Here is a 25,172-nt window from a genome sequence, read left to right as displayed (position 1 = left end):
AGTGTAAAGATAAAGTCTAGGCACCCCCACCTAAACTTAAAAGAATGAAAGAGAACAACCACAGTGACAACAACACCCTTTCAATAATACTAATCATAGTATTTGAGCATAATTTTTAAAACTGAATTTTTATATTAAACATATACTTTAAAAATGATTGTAATTCATTACCTAGGAATTGTTTTGATGAAAGTTAGAATTCTAGTTGAGCTAGAATCAGCTTAAATATGAAGGGGAAAATACTGGTTTTGCAAAATCAAACCATAAGAAATATGTAGCCTTAGGACTCATGAGGCATACATATATACCTGTGTCTTGTGTGTGTGTGTGTGTGTGTGTGTGTGTGTGTGTATATATATATATATATATATATATATTTCAGTCTCTGTTTCTCATCTCTTCCGTGTGCCTTCTGCCTCCCTTCTTTTTTCTGGCTGTTCATATGACCTTGGATCCATGATGAATGGCGCATTAGAGCTTGTTGTTCATAATTGCAAGATCAAGTGCAAAGGATTCTTTTCTCCCAGCTGGATTTTAACAAATTTTAAGGAAGAGTTCTAATTGTCCCAGTTTCATGTGATCTACCTTAGAAAAAAATATGATTGAGAATGAGGAATACTGTACTTGTCTTAGCGTAGTTCATTCTTTACCTATTCCAGGAAGGAACAGTTTTCTGTAAAGTGGATCCTAGAGGACCTTTGAAAGATGGGAATTCCCTTCAAATTACATCTAGTCTGTATAATAGCCTCCCCCTCCTATATGGCCCTCATGCTAGCAAGTTTTCTCAACACTTCCATGATTTTATAAAAAAAAAAAATTGCTAATCTTATATTAGCTAGATATGTTAAATATAGTTAACATCATAGCTGGATGTATATTGCTTTTCATCTTACAAATCATTTCATAAGATATGATATAAAGTTTTCTAAGCAAAGGTGCACTATAAATCTATTGATGTGTTTTGCGTCTCCAGGCTTAGAAGTGGCCCTGCATTGTATTGTAAGATTCCAACTCACTGCTGAGTGCCCTTTGCACTACTCTACCCATGTAGAAAACTGGAGTCAGTACAATATTACTTATTTAGATGGCACAATTAAAATCAGGATTTTATATAAATTTAAGGGAAATACATTTAATGACTTAGAGTTGTATTAACATCCTGAAGTATATCATTCATTATTCAGGCATTTTACTCAATTTTATTCATATTCATACTCCTATGATGTCAATATAGTAAAAGAATTATTCAGGATTCCAAAATGTTCCTATTAAGTGATTTAAATGTTGATTCCTGTGTATTTCAAGTGTCTGCATAAATTAAGATACTTCACTGACTTTTGAGTGTTATTGCAGCTCTCTCCTTTCCTTAACAAAACAATCACACAAAACGCTTTCTCCAAAGACTTTTGTTGTTTCTAATTATGGACCACAACTACAGACACTATAAAACAATAGTGATGACAATGACAACTAATAAACATTTCTACGGTTTTCTTAGGCAAAAGGGGAATTGGATAATGTTGAATACTTCTGTTCAATTTTTGTTTGTTCGTACAGTATTTCCTCATAGACCTAATTACTTGCTACATTTTTCTGAGGTTGTGAACAATATCATATTGTCACATTATAAGTGATCCTAGATTATTTTAATTTAAAGTGGATGGAATAATCACTAAAAGATGTTGCAACTTGAATTCTGAGAAGCAGGCACAGTGTACTCTGGCACGATGCCTTCTCTCTAAAAACAGACCATCTTCCAAAGAGTCCCTCAATATAAATGACTTACCATATAGTGTAAAAGGATTCATAATGAGATAAAACATTAAATAAAAAAGCTACAACAAGAAAAAAAATCTTATTTTTAAAATGGGCCAAAGACCTTAACAGAAACCTCACCAAAGACTTGTAGATTGTAAATAAGCATGTGAAAGGATGCTCTACATCATTTGTCATGAGATAAATGCAAGTTAAAACAGCAGTGAGAGACCACTACACACCTACTAGAATGCCCAGCATCTGGAACACAAACAACACCAAGTGGTGGTGAGGATGTGAAGCCACAGGAATTCTGACTCATTGCTGGCAAGAATGCAAAATGATTCAACTTCTTCAAGAGACAGCTTTTAGGTTTACTACAAAACTCAACATAAGATCTTACCATGAGATCTTGCCATCATGCTCTTGGTATTTACACAAAAGAATTGAAAACTTGTCCATGCACAAGCATGAAAATAGATGTTTATAACACCTTTATTCATAATTATCAAAACTTGGAAGCAACCAAGATGTCTTTTAGTAGGTGAATGTTTAAACTGTAGTACATTAAGTGCAATTTTATTCAAAAACAAACAAACAAAAAGAGCTATCAATCCATGGAAAGACATGAACTAACCTAAGACTCATATTACTAAGTAATAGAAGCCAGTCTGAGAAGGCTATGCATATGATTACAGTTATATGACATCCTAATAAATGCCAAAATATGAAGGCAACAAAAAAGATCAGTGATTACCAGGGATTTGGCATGGGAGAGATGCATAGGGTGCGCAGAGAAGTTTTTAGGGCAGTGAAAATACTCCCTATGATATTGTAATGATGGATTTATGTCATTATACATTTGTCCAAACCCAGTGAATGTACAACACTGAGTGAACTCTTAAATAGACTTTGAGTGATTATGATGTGTCAAAGTAGCTTCATCCTTGGTTTAAAAAAAAACAAACTGTTCTGACAAGTGATGCCAATAATAGTGGAATCTATGCATGTGTTGAAATGGGGGGCTTAGGGGAAATCTCTGTACTTTCCTCTCAATTTTATTGTAAACCTAAAGCTAATCTAAAAAATGAAGTCTTAAAAAAATAAAGGAGAGACAATGTTTGATCTCTCTATCAATGTTATCAGTTCATGTTTTTCAAGTATTATTCTTTCTTTCCATTTAACTATAAATGTAAATGTAACTTTCACTATTCCTTCAAACAAAAAATAAATAAAAATAATGGTAAAATTGAAATATTGTGTGTCATTACTTGACCTCTGAAATACTTAAAATATGGTGTTGAATATGTAAGAGGTCTTTATGTACCCGCTATAATATTTTATAAATGGAAGACACTTTAAAGCTGCATTCCAGAGAATCAGCTAGAGAAGAGTTTATGGATTCTGTTATTTCATGGAGGAGAATACCTAGGACAGAAATATGATTACTTAAGGTCAAGAAACAAAAAGCAGAACCATATATATATTTTTTTCTCTATCCATTGCTCTCTGCACTAGATCACAGAGATTCAGGAGTCCTGGGATATGTTCCTTGGTCTGCATTTACCTCCGTGTATAGCATTGGGCACATATTCATGCAACAGATGTTCATTGAATGACTGTTGTGTACTATGTGAAATTCTAGGAAATGGAAATATGAAGATGATAGATGTATATAATCACGTTCAGTATGAGGTGCAGTGGGAAGACAACACAAATTCTCCAGTGTTTATAATAGAAATTTATTGGACATACTGGATGGAATCTAAGGCTCTTCTGGTCAACGTCTTACTATATTTACCACAGTATCTCAAATGTGTTACAAAAGCATTTCAAGGTCTTTTGTTTCTAATTTATAAAACTACCCTAATAAGTGTTACTATCACCACTTTACATATGAGAAAGTCATTACTTTGCCAAATATTGCGAGCAACTGAAATAGAAAACCTGACTTCAACCCTGGTAAATCCAAAAGCTAGACACTCTCTATAATATCAAGTTGCTACTGATTTTCACTTTTGTTTTGAAGGAAAGTTTACATATCCGTAGAACTGGTAATTGGGAGAAAATTTAAAAGTCAATCTTATGCTTACTAGGAAATAGATTTAACCTTTCTCTGAAAGCAGTGTTCCCTCATGCATGTGCACCACATGTACCCAGGTCACAATCCTTCCACTAGGACAAGAATTCTTCAGGGTCAATGTCAGTGCTGTGCAATAGGACTTTCTGAAATGATGGACATGTCCTATATTTTCACAGTTCAGTATGGTAGCTACTGGCCTCATGTAGCTATTGAACACCTGAAATGTGGCTAGTGTGACATGGAACTGAATGTTTGATTTAATTGATTTAAACTTAATTTAAATGGCTACGTGACTGTTGAGTACCTGGAACTTGGCTGGTAATACCGAGGAACTGAATTTTTTAATTTAGTTTAAATAGCCAGATTTTCTTAGTGGCTAGCAAAATTGCTAGTGGATATTGCAGGCCTATACATACTGGAATGTGCATAAATGTATTTCAAAAGACCAGTAGATCTCCTACAATTGAATACTATAATATGTGTGTATGTGAAATTTTCTTAAAGTAAGTTTTTCCATCACATCCTGAAGGGATTCATACAAGTATTAAGAAACATCCCTCTCCAGGAGGGGCATGGAAATTCTTGTTTTTTGCATTTTCTAATTCCTGTATTTAACCCATACATTTGCTTTTACTCTAATGAAGTTGACTCTTATTAAACTTTGCTTCCAAGTCTGTAGATATTGAAATCTCCCCATCACAATGTATAAAAAGGAAATGGGATTTTTAATCATTTTGGTAAAACATGATCAAACTTTTTTTATTTGCATACTTTTAAAGATATTATTCCAAAGAGGATGTGGAAATAAAGGGTTCTAACTCCAAAACTATGCTATTTTGATGATGTTTGCTACTGTTCTTAAGCAAATATTTTGTTCTGGATTTTAGTAGATGAGGGAATATAGTCTTTACAAGTGTATCACCACTTTCAAAAATTCTCATTAAATGAATCTATTCATCCTTCCATTATTCAAACACATGAAAAGGTTGTGCTGTGTGCTGGTCATTGTATTTAACACTAATGATAAAAATATAACCAGGAAGTGGTAATTTTTAGCAAGGACCTATAAAGCAGTAGGGTAAGTGGACAAACAAGTGACATAAATTATAACACATCATGGTAAATGTTATAATAAAATACAAGTGAAGTGTTCTTTAATTCTTATTTAATATCAGATACTGTGCTGAGTGATGATGTGCATTTTCTTTTTTTTTTTTTTTTAAGATTTTATTTATTTATTCATGAGGGACAGAGAGAGAGAGAGGCTGAGACTCAGGCAGAGGGAGAAGCAGGCTCCCTGCAGAGAGCCTGAAGCGGGACTTGATCCCAGGACCCTGGGGTCATGACCAGAACTGAAGGCAGATGCTCAACCACTGAACCTGATGTGCATTTTCTTCTGTAATCCTCACAGCATGTCTTTCTAGCTTGTTACTATTATTTTCCTACATTTTACGATGATTAAAATCAAGCCTGAGAATTGTTAAGTAACTTTCGCTTGGTCACATAGCTGTAAGTAGCTGCAACTACTATATTATCAGGCTAGGGAGAGTCAATAAAAAGGTCATAAAGGGTTGGGAGAAGGCAGTGAAATATATATAAAGGTACATTTTTATTACATCTCCTTGGAGGATTTGCTAAGCACTAGGGATTCAAGAACAGTATCAAGACTCTTAAAATCAAATTACTTTTACCTGGACTCTGAAAGTTTTATAATTTTTTTCCTGTCATCTACTTCTAATTAATATCCCATCTAAATTGATTTATATCAAAGATGATTGAATTTTAATATAATGTAAGATAAATGGTGATACTTCATTATATTATGCATATTAGCATAGTCTTAGGTTACTGTTTTAGAATGTTAGTGCCTACTTTTATCCTCTGTTCTTTAGTGCCCTGAATCTGGAAGAGACAAAAAGGCTCAGTTTTAGCAGATTAGACTTATCCATTACAGAATCTTAAGTATCTCAGAAGTAAGGACTGTGGTTGGATCCAACTATAGAATTTTCAGGGCCTACTGTGAAATGAAAATGCAGGGGACATTTGTTTAAATATTATTAAGAATTTCAACAAGGCCACAAAAAAAGCATTAAACCAAACACAGGGCCTTCTCTGTGCAGGACCCTGTGCAAGAGTACAAAACATGAGCTCATGAAACCAGCCCTGATGTTTTTCTGTAAAACACTATGTGCTTCTCTAAATGTAGCATAAGTTTGAAGTACCTATATCTCAAACTTTATGCCCTTTCTTTGGCGATGACCTCCACAGACTTTCCTGAAGGAGCTGATGCAGCTGCCTGTATTCGTGTGAGGTAGCTCCATGTGTGACATCAGATGATAAATCCAGGGGTGAACAGCTAATCCAAACTAAGACAATCAAATTTCTCCCTTGAGGAACCAGGAATGTTTGAACCTGGAACACAGGAACATGTTCCAAAGGTTCTAAATAACTGAAGTTTAAAGTTTGGGAGATTTGGGGATAATGAGAGCAGTATTCAAAGCTCTGTAGATAAAACTTTATGGGAAAGCTGGATCTAAAACATGGTTGTCAGCCATGGGTTGTGGAGTGCAACAAAACCAGAGATAGCAAAGAGAGAAAGAGGGAGGGAGGAAGAGAGGAGGAGAGAAGGATGGAGGAAAGGGAGGGGAGAGAATATGCTGTATAGAGAATGAGTGTTTATTCTCTTATAAGGCTTTTAAGAATTAATACCATGTCAGTGAGGTTGGCATTTTACTTTATATATATATATATATATATATACTTTTAAAGGATAGGATATCCTTTAAAAATTATTTATTTGGGCAGCTCTGGTGGCTCATTGGTTTAGCACCACCTTCAGCCCGGGGCGTGATCCTGGAAACCCGATCAAGTCCCACGTCAGGCTCCCTGCATGGAGCCTGCTTCTCCCTCTGCCTGTGTCTCTGCCTCTCTCTCCTTCTGTGTCTCTCATGAATGAATGAATGAATGAATGAATGAATGAATATCTTTTAAAAAATAAAAATAAATAAAAATTATTTATTTGAGAAAGAGTGAGAGCAAGAGAGAGCACAACCAGGTGTTGGGGCAGAGGGAGAGGAAGAAGTAGAGTCCCCACTGAACAGGGACCCCAACTTGGGGCTCCATGCCAGAACCCTGGGATCATGACCTGAGCTGACACAGATGCTTCACAGACTGAGCCCCCCAGGTGTCCCTGAGGTATCCTTTTAAATGAGAGAAATGGAGTGTAGATGCTGATTACAATTTTCATGAACTCCTTTCAGCCTCATGTGTCTTCTGTTCCCTTAGTATGATCCTGTCACTACTTCTGTTAGTTTGAGTGAATTGCCATTTCTTTCAGTCAAATAACCCTTGATACCAAAAGCTATGCTGGGATTCCAGTTGCTTGTGAAACTGAAGTAAAACTAAATCCAGCCTGAGTTTCATGAGTCGTGACATTTTCTACTGTGAAAATTGTGACCATATTACAATATTAGTATTATTACTCATTTGAAAGTAATGAAAAAAAATAAACCAGCACTTAAAGTCCAGGTAATTGGCACAGAACAAGAGCTAAAATTGGGACATAAGGTCCCTGTTTCTGTTACAACCATGCAGGAATATCACTTTCTAATACATCCTCAATTTCATAGGATGTCCACTATTTTACAAGAATACTACTTGTACGTTTCCATTTCCTGCATATTATTTTTTCAACATTTCAAACCAAATTATTAGTTTTTCACTTTTGTTCATTGATATGGCAGATTGCTTGTTCTGTTGCTTTAAATTAGTTTATCTATTTTTACTATATCAATCCACCTTGCTGCAGTAAAATTTTAAAACATGACTATGCATATACTTTTGTTTTAACCATTTATTTGCCCACAGATGTTGCCAAAATGTGGCCTGACAGTTACTTCTATAACCTTTAGCATTTTCGATAGGAATTTTAAAATAGAGGAAAATTTAGGGAAATGCATTAATTTTGACAATGAATTGTCCTTTTTCCTTAAATAGACTATTTTAAGTGGTCTAATGAGATCTATAAATCATGTTGAATATTTTTAATAATCTAAAAGCATGAATTTTTAAGAAAAGAGACAATGGATTTTTCTTTGTGTTTGTGGAGCATATTAAAATTCTATTTTTCAAAGAGCTGGTATGATTCAAGGGCACAGTTAAAGTCAACAGCATTAATGAAGAATTAGATAGGACTTGTTAACTTTTTGGCCTTCCCTAATTAGAAAGTATCATTATATGAAACAAATTGTACTTTTCTTATGTAAATGGACACATAGGTAATATATGTTCCCTGTGGAAATATAGAATGTGCATAAAACTATACAGGGTGATGAGAATAAAAAACAAAACAACTTTATAATACTTACCTTTGTAACCAGTTTTATATTTCCTTCTATATGTATTTCCTAAACATTTCCTACTTTATCAAGATCACATTCCATATGGAATTCTGAATTGTTTAATTTTTACCTAATATCTTGGTTGGTCATTTTATAAATATGAAGTAATTTAAAATTACCGAAGTAATTTTATAATTATGAAGTAATTTCCCTAGTATTTGACATTTAGCTCAGTCTTAATTTTCGCTACCAAAAAAATACTCTGTGGTAAACATCATCAGTTGCAAATATTGTTTCAGGTTTCAGAAACCTTTTTAGGAAAGCATCTCAGAAGTATAAAAAATAGTTACAAAAGCTATTTATATATTTAAGGTTATTCTGTATTTACCAAAAGTTGGATTCCAATAGTTTATAATTAACATATTCCTACCAGTAATGCTATTTCATTGTTGTTTCATGAGCAATTTTTTTCTCTTTTCTCCATATTCTTTTCTCTTTTTCTCCCTCTCTGCCTATTTCCAGTTTATTATTTTCTTAGCATTTATACTTCTTCACAATGTCTTTTTACTGAAGAAAATATATAGGTCTCTAGTTTCTTATATCCATTTTTATCTTAATGCTTATGTTTCTAGTGTTTGTCTATACATTTTTTATTTCAAATGCCTTAGACTATCTGAATATTACAAATATTAGACCTTATTTGTTATCAATTAATTAAATATGTTTGTATTAATAAAATAATACTTTTTAAAGGACAGTTAATTATAATAATGGGTATTCTTACCTTTTGCAAGGGACTGGGTTACTCTAATCTTATTTGGATGATTTTTTTTTTTTTTGTGAAAGGGATGCTAAGGCTGTAAAACCCAAATTCCTCCTAATGGTTTGGCTTTCAGCCCAGAACTACAAAGGAATACCCCCAATCAAGTTAAAAACACATCTGATGGCTAGCTGCTATTGTATAAAGGTAAACTTCATCTGCCTATTGATGCAATTCAAAGTGGGATAAACCAGGGATCCCTGGGTGGTACAGCGGTTTAGCGCCTGCCTTTGGCCCAGGGAGTGATCCTGGAGACCTGGGATCGAATCCCACGTCGGGCTCCCTGGTGCATGGAGCCTGCTTCTCCTCTGTGCCTGTGTCTCTGCCTCTCTCTCTCTCTCTCTCTCTGTGACTATCATAAATAAATAAAAATTAAAAAAAAATTCTATCAAAGTGGGATAAACCATTCCTGATTTACATGATGAAATGTTTTCCTAATTTTATTTCCTATACATTACTGACAAGTTTGTCTTTTTTATCTCCCTCTGGAAACACTAAACATTTTGACATGTTTAGCTTGGTTTTACCAAAGTAAAATTGGATACGATAGTATGACTTGAAATCAGGAGTCTTTGTACATTTAAGTTTGCAAGTGGAAAGGTTTTTTCTTTAGCTTAAAGGATTTTTGATTGACCTTCTATAAAATCTATTGTTGAACCAGACAAGGAAGTCATATCACTTTCATAATTTAGGCCAACTGAAATGGATGATAATTTAATAACCACTTTAACACATTCTTTTATAAGTGGTAGATGTTGTTCTTTAGAAATGTATAAACCTGTTAATAGCAACTGTCAAGTAATATATTATCCTGGGAAAACAGAATCCTCAAATACTGGATGCTATTATGAATATAGAAGGTGAAGGCAGAAACCATGAACAATACTCAGTGATCAGAAAATTGAACTGCAGTACTGCATCAACAATGAAAGAGAGTAAAACATTACTCTAAAATTTCTAAAATATATATTTTTTCTTTTTATTCCCTTGTGAATCTGTATTTTACAGATACACAGAGATGAAAAACGTGTAGTTAAGAAGTTTATAATTGGGCAGCCCTGGTGGCCCTGCGGTTTGGCACCACCTTTGGCCTGGGGTGTGATCCTGGAGACCTGGATGGAGTTCCACATCAGGCTCCCTGCATGAGGCCTGCTCTCCTCTGCCTGTGTCTCTGCCTCTCTCTCTCTCTCTCTCTCTGTCATGAATAAATAAATAAAATCTTTAAAAAAAATACTTAAAAAAAGAAGTTTATAATTGGAAATGACCCTAGAAATTATAGTTTCAATCAAAATTTTTTCCAGAGAAGAAACTAAAAGTCCATAAGATTATCAAATGACAAAAAAAAAAAAAAAAGATTATCAAATGACTTCTCCAGAAAGGCTACATTGAAGATAAAAATAATACCTTGAGAAAAGAGCCAGTTTAAGTGAAGAAACATAATACCATTTCAGAATTGGGAATAATAGAGTTCAAAGGCATATGAAGAAGATTCAGCCAGATACTGGATCATAATAGCTCTTAGTAAATCATATTTGGGATGGAAATTTGCATGGGACTAGAAGATTAAGAAATTGAACCCTATGACTGCTGTAATATGGAAGTGAGATAGGCAAACTATGACAAATAGATGTTCCTCACAGTACCTATTCAGGTAATAATAAGGGTATATTGAGAACAATATAGGTAGGAAGTAAATAACAGCAGTCTCCTAGGAATTTGAGAATAATTACCCAAATGTAAAATTTATCATCCTCATCCTAACAGTTTCACTTCTATAAATCTAATCAACTAGTATACCTGTACAAGTCAGCAAAAATCTATATTAACAGCATTCACTGACCAATTTGTGTAACTGCAATATTAAACACACTATAAACATCCCCTCATAGGAGAAGTAGTTAGGTTATTACTATATATATGCTCAGACCTTAAACAAAATGGGTTGAATTTATGCATGCCAGTATTGAGAGTGTCCTAAAATATATTGACAGGTAAAGAAAGCCAGTTGGAACTTTATTGTATATGAGTCTTTGTGTTTTAAAAGGGAATGTGCATGTGAATGTCTATTCTTAGGGATATTTGGAGAAATTCTTTAGAAAAACAGGTAAAATAGAGATGTTTCTTTTAGGGATGCAATGCAGGGATAGGAAGATTGTTTATTGTGAGGCGTTTTATGCTATTTGAATTTGTTAATGTACATGTGTTGCCTTTTTAATTAAAAAGATAAAGATAGTTAAAATAAGCTCACAGTCCACAACCTGGGCCCTCTCAGCAGAATCACAGAAATTGAAGCATCACTCAGGGTTTTTTTTTTTTTTTTTTTTCCCAATTCTTGACAGGGTCCTTGACACACTTAAAAATGATGTTCCACTTGCAACTGTTACATTTCTAAGTATTGCCTTCTGCCTTGCTAAAGACTGTTTTGTCTTCTACCATATTCCGGACTTGCTGGGCAGGATAGATAAGAGTATGACAACTCCTGGATGTACTTCTGTGATTCTCTGCATAGAGGGATTGCTAGAGATCATTATGCTGAGCTCAGGTCAGTAGGAGGCACAGATGCTGCCTGAGCCCAATTTTGCGTCTCACTTTGAACTTAATTTAACCTATATATGGGTTAACATTTTAACCTGTATATAGCTATACTTTATATAGCTATATATATATTATATGTATTATATATAGTTTTATGGAGTTAAATATAATATAGGACAAATAATTATCACAAATTCTATCATCATGGATGACTATAGGAAACAACTTAAAGTCCCAGAAACTGGATTGCATCCATTGGGATAATCACAAAACACAATCCAGGACAAAGGTGGGTTTCTTTTTCCCCATATAGAGAAGGTAGGCATGACTTATTCTGTGGCTAGTTTAGACCTGTATTATTATCCCCTTGCTGCTCCAGTGTGAGGGTCTTTTTCCTTACATGGGAAAACATAATTGTCACTTCTTTCTTTCTTTTCATTAGAAGACTAAAAGAAGAAAGAAATCTCCCACCATAAATCTGTAATGGCCCTCTTCCACTCAGATGTGTTATTTTTGCCAAAAGAATGGAAATTGAAGAGGGGAAAGGTAGATTGACTAATTAGAGTTGTTAGTGCTAGAAATTTAACTGTAGTGCATTATGATATTCTTGGATGGGTAGAGACAAGAGGATAAAGCTGTAAAAACTGACAGACACGGAAGAGTCAAGAGACTATTAAACATGATAAGTAGAAAAAAGATAATAGAATAATGAGGTAACCAGTGTCAAAATAATAGGTCTGGGTCAGTAGGGTAATAGAGTTTAAGGTTTCAAGATTCAAGCAGTTCTTCTTGATGGTAAACTTGAGAGTATGGGAACCCAAATAAATTTTCAAAGAGTGATGTGAGAAGTCACTGATGTTTAGGGAATTTAGAAATTTTTGTATTGGGATGTTAAAACAACCCAAGTTCATAATAAATAGGAAAAGACAGGACATTTACCAGGACAATGTAAGGAAGTGACCTATTAGTTAGTAGAAAACAGAACAAGGGCAGCCCGGGTGGCTCAGTGGTTTAGCGCCGCCTCAGCCCGGGGTGTGATCCTGGAGACACAGGATCAAGTCCTGCATCAGGCTCCCTGCATGGAGCCTGCTTCTCCCTCTGCCTGTGTCTCTCATGCATAAATAAATAAAACCTTTAAAAAAAAAGGAAAACAGAACAAAATGAGTTAAGTTAGGCATAATACTGGCTGAAGACTTTAGTATGGAATAACCTATATGCATCAGTTTGGAGTTACATGCATGGTACCACCACCGCAAAGGACCATTGACAGTGTGAATGCAAGAATGAACCTCTTGCAATTAAGCAAAGTTGTACTCAGGAAAAGAGACAGTCATGAATGTAGGGAAGATGATACAGGATTAATCCTTTGAAGAAGCAAAATATAAAGATAGCATTTGCATAAAGACTCCAAAGGATGGAGATGCTTGGTGAAACTGGCATGATATTGAGAACATGAACGAACGTAGGGGAGCCTGGATGGTTGAGTCAGTTAAGCATCTAACAGCTGGCTTTATCTCAGGCCATGGTTTTATGAGTCATGATCTCATGGGTCTGAGATTGAGCCCCATATCAGGCTCAATGCTTAGCACGAGTCTGCCTCAGGATTCTCTCCCTTTGCTCCTCCCCGCATTCTCTCCCTTGGTCTCTAAAATAAATAATCCTCTAAAAAATACATGAATGTATGGTAAAGACTTAATATTGAGAAGGTATGTGGAAAGAGATTAGTTGAAGGGATAATTAAAGATAGTGGAGATGAAAAGCAGCTTGTTCCTAGACACAGGATTCTGAATCTAAGTCAATAAAGTCATTTTTGACTAGTTCTTCTTCTAGGGGTAAGTTGTTACTTCTTCATCTTGGCTTATGCCAGAGCCCAAGGTAAAATGTGAAATGGTCTGAAAGCAAGAATGAGAAGCAAGGAAAATGACACATTGTTGTAAATTTGCAATTTTAGTTGTAGAGGTGTATTAAGTCTATGCTATTGGATGAGGGTTTTTTTTTTATTTTTTATGAGAGAAATGTTTGGATAGTGGTGGCAGAATAAAAATTAATACCAAGGTGAATAAGGCTATAAAAATTAGACAAAATGGGCAATGACATTGTGGAATAAATAATCTGTAGAGGTGGAAAAGAAATTCATGTTTGGCCATTTATGATCGATACACTCCCACTTTGCATAATCAGGTTTACAACAGCTCTGGTGCAGAAAGCCAGCATCCTTCCTGAGGCACACATCATAGGATATTTCTCCTTCTCTGCCTAAGGGTTTCTCCAAGTTACAGAGTCTCTCAACACACAAATGTGAGTGTGTGTGTGAGTACGAGTGGAAGTTAATGCTCCCAAAGGCCATCTTCAACCAGTGGGAGAAAACTGTCTATAGATAACTTCACTGGGCTCCTTTCTTTACGTGTAACTATTCTGAGATGGGTTCTACAAGACTCCTCAGAAGGTCTCCACAGATCTCCAAATAAATTGATTTCTAGTTGCCCAGATCAGCAACCAGCTAAATGACACACACTTTATTGGCTTTCAATTTCCCTGCTTTCTTACTTCTGCTTGCTAGCATTAACTAAAATTATCTAACTACACTTGAATCCTCATGTCAGGCTCTCATTTAAGAAATCCATATTAAGATGGTACTTTATTTTCTCAGTAAACAGCTTACCAATGGGAATTTGTGGATAATGATGAATGTCTGGAATAGAAAACTAGTGAACTTTCTAGGGAAATTGATTAGCAGTGGGTTATAGTGAGGAACAGCTTTATATTTATATTTATAATAAGACAATCCCTTGAGTTAGTCTTCTTTCACATTGATGTGCTTTGATTTCATTGTTCTGGATTGTTACCTATGGAATCCCACCTATCCATCCTCATCAGTCCCTCCAGAGGAATGAAATTCTTGGAAGCACCTAAGGCACTAGGATTAAAGGGAAGATGAAGATGGGTAACTTGATTAAATGGAGAAAACAGTTTTGAAGAATAACAGTTTAAGAGGGAGCAGGAGGCTGTTATATGAGCCATTATCTCCTCTTTGCCCATTTGTCCTTACATTTTTGTAAGTTAAATTTTTATTTTTCTTTTATTTTTAAAACTAATCTCTTGTTTCCCTAAATGTAGTAGGAAACTCTCAAAAGTTATCAAGTAATTTCTATGAAGAACACAGAACATAAAGGTAAAGATGACTCTACCTAGATCTCAGGATTTACACTCTCTTTAAAGCAGAGAGATAATCCTCTGCAATGGGCATAGACTGATGAGTAGAGAAATAGTCCCCAGAGGGCTAAAGCAATGATTCTGGTTAATTCTGTAAATCTTAGTCAGAATTGGTTATCTGGCTTCATGCTCCAAGGTGCACCTAATCTCTGCTGCAATCAGTTGTGTCATCTTCTTCTTCCAGGCTCTTAATCTTTTGGGGAAAAAGAGAGTGAGGGTGAAGCTAGAGATTAATTTGGACTAAACACAGATTAAAATCTCTTTCCTATTTTCCCAACTGTCCCCTTTCCCTTCAGCCAAAATCTGAGACCCACCAGAGTTACCTGACACAACCATGCATATATTCAACTACTATCACAGCATCCTTTCCTTAATAAGCATACATGTTTAGAGTTAGGAACTCTAGGAGAGAGACTTTTTATGTGCTGTATAGTACTGCTATTCTGTAATTCTGAGTACCATACAGAGCATATATTGATAAGACCAAATAGCTATACATTGATTTAACTAATAATATTTTTTATCTTTCTAAATTGAACAAAGATCATGACATTTAAATTTGCCATAATTGTGTCACATGCGAAGATATTTGTGGGCAATGTTCAGAACAGACACGTAATTTTTTTCTCTTATTTTCCTGTGTGATTTATTGGTTATGCGTTCACAGTTGGTTGCTACCCAAAATTTAATGCACGTTAACAGCGTCCTAAAGATCATTTGCATTACTCTCGTGACATATTGTGCTTCTCTCCCCTGCAGAGACTCTATAATTATGCTGAACCTTTTGTCTGTGACACTGGCAGTTCTCCTGGAGTGCACATATCTCCCAGCATCCTACAGATGTTGCTCAAAGTTAATCTAGTGGCAAAGGATGCCTGTTTTTATTCACATTTTGGGAATCACTAGTGAGAATCTCAGTGCCACCACTTTTATCTTTGTCTGCAGAATTTGCACGAGTTATTTAAATCCTCTGTGTGATGCCTGGAGCCAGGGACACCACATGGTCAGTGGCTTATGATGAGACTAAGCTGTATTTTTAGGTCTTTCAGATGTTTCACTTTTCATGGCTTTCACAGAACAGCTGAGCCCTCATTGGTGGTAGCTGAGCCCCATGGGTTCCCATTTTCAAGTACTTAAGCTCCTATAGTGATTGATACCATAGATGAAAATACATCAGTAGGCCTGATAGATGAAGTAGAAAATGTACATTCCTCCATTTGATAGCTGTGTAGCAGAGAGTATCTACTTCTGTGTATGATTTATAACCAAGGTCTCCTTATTCTTAGGAGGAGAAACAGCAACAACTTCTGTATAGAGAGCAAAAGAATCTTTAAATTTAAAAGGAGACCTTACTTTATGTGTGTGCTTCAGTTTCATTTTACGTATTACTTCAGTCAATTAATGTATGAGCTTCTCTCACATACCAGACTTGTGCCTTGCATTACACATAGTTAAATATTCTAATTTAAATTTTAATTTCTTTTGACAAGCTTTGCAAATGTTGAAGTTCATTGTCTGAGTGCTCTGAGAAGGCTCATAAAATGTTTTGCCATTCACAGCTGCCACTAGAACTCTGCCTTTCCTCTCCCTCAATAACCCTTCAGATTAATCTGAATTATCACGATTGTAAATATCTTTATTCCACGATTGATTATAATCTTGGAGAGATCCGTTACTAAAACTAACATGTAACTACATCTCTATTAAAACACCATCACAACCAAATAGCATATTATTTCTCATATAGAATGAGGGGATAAAAAATATATTGCCAGTATTCATCTCTTGGTAAACAACAACAACAATCTATTTTTGTTCCTTCCACTATTACTTTGCATCTTCTTCTTCTTCCTTATTTTTAAATTTTCCAAGTGTTGATAAATCCACAAATGTTAACTAATACAATGATTTTGGGGAAAAAAAGTCTTGATGTTACAAAATACTGCTTATTAGAACATATACTAGAAAGAGATACAAACCATAAATATAAGTATGTGCATTCCTCATTTGCAGTAAATGTGTCAGGTAAGAGGGGGATGAGTTATTTTTTAGCTTATTACTCAAACAAGGAAGCAAAGTTTGATATAACTGAATCAGTGATACATGTAATTCTTTCTAAATTTTGATCCAGAGAATTGTTACAAATAGTATTAGTTGCACAATATCTATCTTCTTTCCTTATTTTTTACTAACAAATTCCAATTTTATTTGAGATATTAGTGTTCCCAATTAAAAAAATTATTTTTTGGACCTCTTTGCAGTAAAGATGTTCATGTGACTCAGGTCTGGTCAATGAGCAACAAACTACAATTCACTTTATTTATTTATTTATTTTTTTAGATTTTATTTATTTATTCATCACACACACACACACAGAGAGAGAGAGAGAGAGAGAGAGAAAGGGAGAGAGAGAAGCAGAGACACAGGCAGAGGGAGAAGCAGGCTCCATGCAAGAAGCCTGACGTGGGACTGATTTTCATGTCTGTGTTTTCATTTACTCATGGACCAAACTATCCCCCAATATAGAAACATTGGTCCTTAGAGCTATTTGTTATTAGCATAATAAAGCAAATGTGAAAAAAAAATAAAGCAAATGTGGTAGTGTCTGTTGTTACATAAGAGTTGATGAAAATATGCTTTTTTAAATTTTTTTAAAAAATTAAAATTAATTATGTCTGTGTGACTTCTTATTCTAATATGCTTAGATGCATTTTTATTTTTAAGAGGGGACTATAAGATAGTATTTTAAACTAATTTGATCAGGGAATCCATTTCCAGAGTTTCTGCTACAACTAGTGTCCCATGGAATGATGGCACTAATGTAGAGAAACTCATATATAAGCATAAATTAAATATAATAGAGGAAATAAAGAAATAAATGCAAGTAATTCTGTTGTTAAACAATGAAAGACAATTTTGCTCAGGTTGGAGTTCAGAGAGACTTTCTGGGAAAGGTGAACAATTATTTTTCATTTATTTTGGTGTATTCGGTGATCTATTCACACTACTTTGTGCAAATCCCTCTTGGTCTGTATGTATTTCATTTTATTTTATTTTTTTTTGGTATAATTTGCCAATTAAAAGTTGTATCCCTTGAAGGGAAGAGAAATTGTATCTATATCAAAATAAATAAACACACTGAGGATTAAAATAAGTTTTAGTTTTCTAAGCTCTGTGCTATAACCAGCTGAACTAATTGGCCATAAACCAGATTTTATTAAGGCCTGTGTGTATAGCGTAAATAGCCTTTTGCAAAATCATGCTAAAAATATCTAAAAGACATGACCATGAAGGTTTAAAAACTGTAAACAAATAATACACTTTGTACTTTTCATCTTTATAGTGGGCTATAAGCAGGCACAGGGAGAAATCTCCCCACACTTCATCCATCAATCACGGCATTTGAGTGATGTCCTTAAGATATTTCTTGACATTCAGCACCTGGGCAGGTACCACATGCAGGCTGTAAATGAGGAGGGAATCACTGTAGAAACCACTATGGTGTGAAAATTTCCTCTGCCTGATTGTCCAGAATTCTGTCTGTACTTAAAATAAGACCGTAAGCTATGCCCTCACTGCAGTTCAGTTTCTTAGCATTCTCCTTTTTTTTACTTGCCCCAAATTTAAACTTTATAAAGGTAAAGAAAAGAGTGATGCAGCCCTTCCCTGAACCAGAAAAAAATCAGATTATTAAAAAAAAAAAAAAAAAAAAAAAAAAAAAATCAGATTATTTCGTTTGATTATATGTTTTATTTCCTAGGCAGATACAGAACAGAATATGAGTCCTGAAATATGATTATATATCTGAAGAACAGTTTCATACACTTTTATAAAGTAATGCACAAAATTTTTAAAATGTATCTTTTTTATGTTTGAAATGTAGAAAGTATAGATTTTGCTTGTAAGCCCTACAGTGAATTCCAGATGTTGGCTGTTACTTCCTATATCCAAGCTGCACTAGGGTCAATAGGAAGAGATGATGCTTTTCAAAAAGCAGATGCTGTCAGACTACACCTTTAGTACTGATGAATCTTTTAAAATGGTTATCTGACCTGATGAGTATTCAGATGTGGAAAGTGGTTCTAATTCTAGAAACTTTAATATTGGCTGCTCTTTTTTTTTTTTTGGAACACATATATATTTTTTTATTGGAGTTCAATTTGCCAACATATAGCATAACACCCAGTGCTTATCCCATCAAGTGCCCCTCTCAGTGCCCGTCACCCAGTCACTCCCACCCCCTGCCCACCTCCCCTTCCACCACCCCTTGTTCATTTCCCAGAGTTAGGAGTCTCATGTTCTGTCACCCTCTCTGATATTTCCTACTCATTTTTTCTCCTTTCCCCTTTATTCCCTTTCACTATTTTTTATATTCCCCAAATGAATGAGACCATATAATGTTTGTTCTTCTCCGATTGACTTATTTCACTCAGCATAATACCCTCTAGTTCCATCCACATCGAAGCAAATGGTAGGTATTTTTTGTTTATAATGGCTGAGTAATATTCCATTGTATACATATACCACATACTGGCTGCTCTTTAGCAAATGATCACATCATCATTTAGAATATATTTTTTAAGTAGATTATAGAAGATTATAGAAGAAAAAAGCAAAAATGAAAAGACATTTTATTATAATAGTATATACTGGTAAGATCTTATATCATTTTTGCTCTGCTTATGTGATACTTTTTGTCTTCTCACTTATACAAATCTTTTCTAAAAGAATAACATATTTTAGACCATTTTATGAAACTCTGTCTCTGTCACAATTTGTCCTTCAGCATTGTATTTCCAGGGACAACACATATAATAATATTTTAAAGATAAGCTTATGATATACTAAAGACATGTTTATCTCAGTTTTATCTTATATACATAGAAAATATAAATATGTTGAAAAATCATAAAGTGAGAGAGGCAATTATAGTTCCTCATAAGTAGTAATTTTACTTGATTCCCTTTTTTTTTAAGGTGGGCTCCATGCCTGATGTGGAGCTTGAACTCACAACCCTGAGATCAAGAGTTGGATGCTCTAACAACTGAGCCAGCTAGGCACCCCTTAATTGCTTTCTAAAGTTATTAAGACTGTGATGAAACATCCTTAGAGAAAGTAGTTAGAAAAATGTGATGGAAATTTTGGTGAGATCTTGAATCATGCAATCACAGGACAGAACTTTTCTTTATGATTGACACCCTCCCTTTACCCTTATTAGACCCCATTTTGGCTCTTTCCAGCCAGAAAGTGATTCTCCCACATATTAGAGACTGGACATATATCTGAGATATAGTTCAAAGTCTACCAAATATTTCTGTTGAGATGTTACATTGTAGTTGTTATACAACCATCATTTGTGCTATCAGAGCAAGACTGTTCGGCAGCAATGCATTAGTAGCTCTTGGCTCCAGAACCAGACTTTCCCAGGTCCTGGAAATTTACTTTGCTAAAACTTGGAACTCATTCTGATATCCTTTTTTTAAGAATCTAGCACATCTTGTGTTTAAGCATCATTTATTAAGATACCTGAACTTATTTTCCTATAATGCATGTAGATGAGGAACATATTCATGGTTATAGAAATATTACCTTTAATTCTCAAATGTCTAGAGTCAAGAAAATCAGGATTCTAGTCTTTTCTCACCCTCAAAATTTGTGACCAAATTTCTCAACTCTGGAAAGTACTTTAATCAACTAGAAAATTTGATGGTTGGAGTAGAAGGTCATCAGGGATTCTTCCCGAGTCCAATAGTACATCTGTAGACACATTGCCTAAATGTGAAGATAGACAAACTTATTTTTGACTTTCTCTCCTTCACTTTACTATGTAAAAATGAAAATATGACAAATAATCATGTTATAATATTTCACTATAAAAGTATGTTATAAAATCAAATAATAATTATTTTTTTCAACAAATAATTAATACTTATTATATCTCTGACAAATGATTAATAAAGAATGCTTGTGCATTGAAATCATCTTAATTGACTCAAGTAAAAAGGCAACATTTCCGGGTATTTAAAGAGTAAAATTATGTGATATTAGCATGTTTCAAAAATTCAGGAAAAATTTGTTTATAACTCTATGAAATATTAGAGAACTCAGTTGAGAATGACAAAGTTTTCATATAGAGTACCCTGAATTAACTAATATTTTAGGCTTATGTTGTTACTTTTCTTTAAATCCTTACATAGCAATTAAAGCCAAGCAATGACTGGATAGTAAATAGAAGACCATATTTCAAATCCTTTCAGTGAACTAATAAAAAATTTATGCTGTTTTATAATACAGTATGAGCTGATGCAGAATTACCCAGGATTGGCAGGAGAAGGCTATTCTTAGTACAAAGAAGCTGTGTTTATTAAGTAAAAATTGTCATTACAAATACAAGTAGAATTTGACCAAATTTATAATATCAAAAGCATATTTTATTAATCTTTCAAGGTAAGAAGGAATTACAAAATGCTGCAGTGTTAGACTTCTCATGTAAGAAGCAATTGGCTATTGATTTCTCAATTGGTATGTTTAGAGAAAATGTTGGAACATATTAGGAAAAAAAGCTAAACAACATAATAATTATGTCAACTAATATAATTTCAGTTTGATCTGTGCAGGGGAAAATATGAAATAAAATTGTCAAAGTTGTAAACTCTCTTACATTTTTATTGGTATATTTTGACTACTTATATTTTATCCATTTGGAAGGGTCTTCAAGTTATATGTCATGGACTATTTATGATAAATATCTCCTTATATGACTATATTTTATAGAAGCGAAATGACCATAGAATCCCCTGATTAATGTATTAGATATGGTATTATTTTTATCTTTAATGAAATATTTATTCATATAAAATGTTAGCCATTAAGATAGCAAATAAATATGAAGAATTATTGAGATATCAAGTTATAGTTTAGGAATGGTGTTTTAAACTATTGTTTTATTGACATAATTCATTATTTATATGTTGAATGAAAATATATAAAAAGATAAGGCTCAGAAAAAAACACCACACAAATTCATGATTTTAGTACTTTATTTATTTTTTTAACAATAAATTTATTTTTTATTGGTGTTCAATTTGCCAACATACAGAATAACACCCAGTGCTCATCCCATCAAGTGCCCCCCTCAGTGCCCGCCACCCAGTCACCCCCACCCCCCGCCCTCCTCCCCTTCCACCACCCCTAGTTCGTTTCCCAGAGTAAGGAGTCTCTCATGTTCTGTCTCCCTTTCTGATATTTCCCACCCATTTCTTCTGATTTTAGTACTTTAACAATCAAGTCATATTCATTAAAAATGTATTTGCTTTAAGAATTTGACACATCCTCTTAATCCCTTTATTAATATTAATCCTTTAGGATTAAATTATATAATATACATAAACATCTCACGTGACCATACAGTACTGAAAATTGCTAACATTTTAAAAATGAGTTACATAAATTGGATAAGATGTTTTGTGTGTGGAAATGACAGGAACTGATTTTACCTTTGGGCTGACCTAATCTTTCAAAACTGGTGGCTTAGAATGGTGCTATAATTTTCTTCTCATATCATCATTTAAAGAATAAATAAATTCCCTATTCTTATAGGGTATTATCTTTGGGAATAAAATATAATTAGGTCTCCTTTCATGACATGAATAATACAAGTAAAGGAAAAATATGTAGAGTACTTTCTCTCCCATCCTTGGGTCAGTGTATACTGCACATTAATGTTTAATGGCTTCTTTTTTACTTAGTTCAGTTTTATTGCTCATGAAATGAGTGAGTGATTGCAGGAACTAGAGCCAGGCAAGCTTTCCCATACACCTCTGCCAGTGCACTGACCTGCAACACCCCGGTACTTCATTCCTTGGCCTCTGCTAAGTGGAGCCTGCCAGCCATTTTAAATGTGCCAAACTGCATAGTGGTTTTGTGATGTGAAAAACATCCATTAAGTTATAGTTTGAGTACACACCACTTCATATTACTTGTAAACAAATCCAGCCCTCTCAACTTCAGCCTTGAGAGTAGTATACTTAAAAAAAATTTTTTTTAAGCAGATAAATATAACAGCTTAACAAGCATATGTGGAACGTCCTACAAGATTTAACATTCAGGGGTTAATTGAATTGAATTTTATTTTTTTACTATAATGCAACTGAATTAAGTCTATGTCTTTTGCCTCAATGTAAGTTTAAAGCATGAGACAATTGGAGGTAAGGACTTGCTTATACTTGACATTAGTTTTTTGCCTCCAGTACCCTCTACACCCACAAAGGCTTGTGACAAAAGGACTGTCCTCAGACAAAAAAAAAAAAAAAAAAAAAAAAAAAAAGCCAATAAATAAAAATCAACTCTGGACATTATTAAAAGCACCCCCTCATCCTCATTCTCTCTTTTTTTCCTTGAATAACATTGGTATTTTCTTTCTACATCCAAAGAATAAAGAAATTAAAGAGGTGGGTGTCATTTAGTTAAAACACACTGCATGTATATTTAGGACAAAGCCATTCAAATTTATCCATAAAGAAACACCTCAAAAAATAGAAAAAAATGATTATGTTTTTAAAGAATTTAGGACCAGCCATGGAAGCTATTGGCCAAGTTAATATTCCAGAGTTGTTTTGAGGCTTAAAAATAGTCATAACCCTTTGTAAACTATTAATCTAGGTAAAAAAAATAAAGTGAATATTTACTAATGGATGAGAAGAATCAAGAAACAGTGATCTATTTGTAGAAGTATTGATAAAAAGTATAAAACTAGAACTTATCAAAGTATGCATAGGAAAAGGGATGATAAAAGATAACTTAACATTCCCTTCCCCGCCCCCATACAAGATTCAGATTAATGACCAGTGTTTTTGCAGGTACGTTCAAACTAATTGAGCAGTTAACAGATTTTGGGAGTGATAACCCAGAAATACTGACTTTACATTGAACATAATTTAAGAAATATGTTATTTTCACTTAGTTTGCTAAACTACACTGAATTAGTATGTGTGAACATGAAGAAGAGTTCCAGAGAGGGAGAAAAGTAATTGTTGCTTAATTGACATACAATGATGAAGGCCATTGTTGAAGAGACTCCACAGAGACCAGATAAACTCTTCATGCAAAATTTGGTTAAATGTCAAGACTGATGATGCAACACACACTCCAAAAAGTGATGAAAACCATTATGACTCATATAATGAGGCTTTTTGGAAAAAGTAGGGCAGGCTCCAAGGCAGGTCTGAAAATGGCTTGAGCGAGTGAGGGGCAGGATGGCTGCCAAAGGATTTTAGTGTGGTTAGTGGGTGGAACCTAGATAAGGCGAACTGTGTGCATATAGGCCAGGGTTTTTGCACAGTTCTAACTTCAGACTGGCACCAAAGAAAGAAGCACCCATGCTTTCTTATCAGCTTATCCATATGCTGGGCATAAGGGAAAAGAATGGTGGGATTTGAAGCTATTTTCATGTTTGAGTTAAGAACATTTACTTTATTACAAAGGAAAGCAATAGTGATAAATTCAAATGATGATTTCCCTTGACGGGATTGTTTCTCATTCCACTTTTAGAAATATACAAGATCAGGATGGAGTTCAGGAAGGTAAGTTTTCAATATTAAAAAATAGTTACATTACGGTAGAAGGAAATGACACTTTTGATCTAGAGAACAGCCAACACCAAAACCTTACTCCATGGAGAATTGCCTGCAGGCATAGCTGGTGCCCCAGGGAATGACCAGCGTGGAGCTGGGGGAAATGCAAAAGATGGGAACAATGATGGTAATAAATGACTTCTGTCCTAGGTGCTAAACAACCTAGGAATAATAGTTCATCTTATTCCCCAAGTTAGCTGATGAAATAGATCCTTTTTATAGATGAACAAATTAAGATCCAGAGAGTAACAGCAGGGCAGTGAATCAAAGAGCCAAGATTTGAACTTGTATTTCTTAGTCAGATTCTGAACTCTTAGTTATTTCAAAAACAGTTATGTAGTTTCTACATATAAACTACAAAAAGTGTAGCTTAACATTTGAAAGCATACATTACTTATTACTGTCTCAGTAACTCTTATAAAAATTTACTACTTAAAATTTGCTCTTTTTTCTATGTTTATATCATAATTTCATTGAAAAGATGGGGATAGGAAATGATATTTCTTTGTTATTAGGAACAGATCAAAAGATCATTCCTAAAAAGGAATGGCGATAATTGGGGTTTGCATGACTTGCCATTTCTATTCTGATCACATCCTGTTGTATCATTATTATTAAGAAATAAAATTCAGGTGGATAAATGTGAAGATCTATTTGGCGTAATCAACAAATCTTAAATTGGATAGCATCCGATCTGGCAAGTAGAAGGAGCTGGGAAAAACTATATAAAATGAAAGACTTTTAGATGCAGAAAAGAGGCAAGACAAAGGACAAGTGTATTGTTTTGGGCTAGA

At 34.3% G+C, this 25,172-nt stretch overlaps 1 protein-coding gene across 34 annotated transcripts in view; it reads left to right on the top strand.

The window, feature by feature from the left end:
- Positions 1-25,172, top strand: part of PTPRD (protein tyrosine phosphatase receptor type D) — a 2,185,700-nt gene that overhangs the window by 55,426 nt on the left and 2,105,102 nt on the right. The window lies entirely within an intron of this gene.

Source organism: Canis lupus, chromosome 11, assembly GCF_003254725.2.
Source record: "Canis lupus dingo isolate Sandy chromosome 11, ASM325472v2, whole genome shotgun sequence".
Taxonomy (NCBI): domain Eukaryota; kingdom Metazoa; phylum Chordata; class Mammalia; order Carnivora; family Canidae; genus Canis; species Canis lupus.
The sequence above is the reverse complement of the archived record's forward strand: the minus strand, read 5'-3'. Positions and strand labels throughout refer to the sequence as shown.